The 3,166-nt window shown below is 48.7% G+C and overlaps 1 pseudogene; it reads left to right on the top strand.

Moving 5' to 3' along the window:
- Positions 1 to 537: 537 nt before the first annotated feature.
- On the top strand, positions 538 to 1,666 carry LOC101143693 (metallophosphoesterase 1-like; annotated as a pseudogene).
- Positions 1,667 to 3,166: the final 1,500 nt, after the last annotated feature.

The following is a 3,166-nucleotide window of genomic DNA, read 5'->3' as shown; positions in this document are numbered from 1 at the left end:
CGGCAGGGCCGGCCGGCTGCTCCGAGTGCGGGGCCCGCCAAGCCCACGCCCACCCGGAACTCCAGCTGGCCCGCAAGCGCGGCACGCAGCCCCGGTTCCCGCTCGCGCCTCTCCCTCCACACCTCCCTGCAAGCTGAGGGAGTGGGCTCCGGCCTTGGCCAGCCCAGAAAGGGGCTTCCACAGTGCAGCGGTGGGCTGAAGGGCTCCTCAAGTGCCGCCAAAGTGGGAGCCCAGGCAGAGGAGGCGCCGAGAGCGAGCGAGGGCTGTGAGGACTGCCAGCATGCTGTCACCTCTCACCACCTGCCTGGCGTTGTTCACAGGGCAGGAAAGCGTGGCTGTTACAAACGCATTCTGATTTGGGGGAGCAGAAGTTAACTACTTTCATACCAATCTCTCTCTCTTTAAAAGGTGAGGTGAGTCGGTGATTTTCCTGAAAAATTACAGGTACCCAGCTAAGATCTGAATGCCATCACCCTACCCAGGGCTCTGCAGTTTTCTCGTGGTGAACCCTTGATGGATTTGTTAGTTGCTTGAGAAATGGCTATGAGTGGATTGAGGTTTGGAAGACAGAATTTTCATCCGTTGAAGAGGAAGAGTTGATTCCTGTTGAAATTCATTGTCTTTTCTGTGCTTCTGTTTTGTGAATTTTTAATCTATTACTTAGTGATCTTTTGGTGTAATTGGCCTGAAGTGAAAACCGCAGCCTATGATGGTGAACAGGCCACGTGTGAGCCTGTGCTCAAAGCCATGTTTTTGGCTGACACCCACTTGCTTAGGGAATTCCTAGGTCACTGGCTGGACAAATTATGAAGGGAATGGCAGGTGGAGAGAGCCTTCCAGACAGCTCTGTGGTTGCTGCAGCCGGAAGTCATCTTCATCCTGGAGGATGTCTTTGATGAAGGGAAGTGGAGCACCCCTGAGGCCTGGGTGGATGATGTGGAGCAGTTTCGGAAAATGTTCAGACACCCAAGTCATGTGCAGCTGAAGGTAGTTGCTGGAAACCATGACACTGGCTTCCACTATGAGATGAACACATACAAAGTAGAACGGTTTGAGAAAGTGTTCATCTCTGAAAGCCTGTTTTCTTGGAAAGGATTAACTTCATGATGGTCAACAGCATGGCACTGAAGGGGGACAGCTGTGGCATCTGTTCTGAAGCAGAAGCAGAAGCAGAAGCAGAGCTCACTGAAGTTTCTTACAGACTGAATTGCTCCCAAGAGCGTTATCCTCTGTATTGGAGAAGCGACACTAACTGTTCTGGGGAAGATGTTGCTCCTCCGGAGGAAAAGAACACCCCATTAAGGAGAATTATGATGTGCTTTCTCGGGAGGCATCGCAAAAGCTGCTGTGTTGACTCCAGCCACACCTGGTCCTCAGCGGCCACACGCACAGCACCTGCGAGGTGCACCATGGGGGACGAATCCCCGAGCTCAGCCTCTCATCTTTCAGTTGGAGGAACAGAAACAACCCATTTCATTATGGGTAGCATCACACCCACAGACTATGCCCTCTCCAAGTGCCACCTACCACGTGAGGACGTAGTTTTGATCATCTACTGTGGAGTGGTGGGCTTCCTTGTGGTTCTGACACTTACTCACTTTGAGCTTTTAGCCTCACCTTTTCTTTCTGAGGTTTGAACCTGCTCAGAAAGCATAAGACAAAGTGAAAAGCAAGCAACATATGCACTTAGTAATAAATATCAAAGCCCAAGAAATGGAACTTTGGGCAGAGATCATGTTAGAATCAAGTGGATGATGAGACCAAATATAGGCCGTCTTTCTGCATATCACAGAAATTCTCAATCACTGAAATGAGTTACTGCAGAACAAGTAGTAGATTGTACTGTTCTCATGCTATAAAAATGGAACAGCTACTCTACAACAACAACAACAGACACAGAGTGTGGTTCTTCCATGCTCTTTTTCTCTTTCTTGCTGGCTACAGAAATGACCAGATAGAATAGTAGACTCTAAAGCAGGACTCCTGAAACTACCTGTGTTGAAGAACGTGATTTCCACTCAACTCCAATTCCCATCTATCATGGACCAACTTTTGGTCTACAACTTGTTCAATGAGACGAGTCCACTGGTCATGTGCCTGGATGTCATGGCAATGTCAAATCGAGGTAAAAGTTTCTGAAAGCATGTTATCCATGTCGCGACTCAATTCATGGTGGACTTTTACCAAGAAGTTTGATGGACTGGTACTTGCCTATGGTCCACACTTAAGCAGCACTGCTCCTGGACATGCGGAGACAAGCTGAAAGGTACCAGGGTTCCTGATGGCTACATGGGGCATAGTGATCTGCCAGCCTGGAATGTTCAAATCAGATGCTTACATCTGAGAAAAAGAAATGAAAAACCATATTCTTCACTGTATCTTAAGATTGCCTTCTCCAGGAGGTATGCTTTACCCTAATATAAATGGGTCATGCCATGTATTAAAAGGAAGAGTGGACTTTTGAACCAGGCAGAATGACCCCTGCTGTAGCCCAAGCTGTACACATGTTGGCTCTACTTGCTGGGACAATGCCACGCCTCCCCAGGACATTCTTGGGTGCCCATGGTGTGCCATACACTGAAGGATGACACAAGGCCACCGATCCTCTGCCAACGGGTCCCTTGCTGGATTCCTTTTCATCTGTAGGTTCTTGGTATGTTGGGAATGATTTGGATCCAAGTAAATTCATGTTCCAAGGCTCAAAGGAAATCAAAGGTGTTGAAGTGTTTTGATCCAAAGGCGGGTAAGCAAAGTTTAGTTCATAAAACAGCTGGTGCTAAGAGAAGATTGAAATAAGGATATGGGGACCCCTGTGAGGTCTAAGAGATCCTAGGGGGGCAGGGAGCAGGGCCTACACTTGGAAATTAGACTGACATGCTTCTGATGCCTAGAGTCACAAATTCCAGCTGAGCTGAGTGCCTTTGGGCAAGTCACGTGGTGTCTTCTCTGTAAAGGAAGACTGTTATGATGACATTGCATGAGTGGTATGAAGGTCTCCAAGAAGGTACAGAAAGACCCGCATGCAGCTGGGTGGCAGCCAGGGCCCAGCAAGGAACAGATGGCACATTCAAACTGGGTGATTGGAGGAGAGAGAAATTAGGAGACCACTTACAGAGGCGCAGCAAGGATGGGGAGACTCACAAGACATAGCATAGTACCTGGCTGG

This window comes from Gorilla gorilla, chromosome 15, assembly GCF_029281585.2.
Source record: "Gorilla gorilla gorilla isolate KB3781 chromosome 15, NHGRI_mGorGor1-v2.1_pri, whole genome shotgun sequence".
In the NCBI taxonomy this organism is placed as follows: domain Eukaryota; kingdom Metazoa; phylum Chordata; class Mammalia; order Primates; family Hominidae; genus Gorilla; species Gorilla gorilla.
The sequence above is the reverse complement of the archived record's forward strand: the minus strand, read 5'-3'. Positions and strand labels throughout refer to the sequence as shown.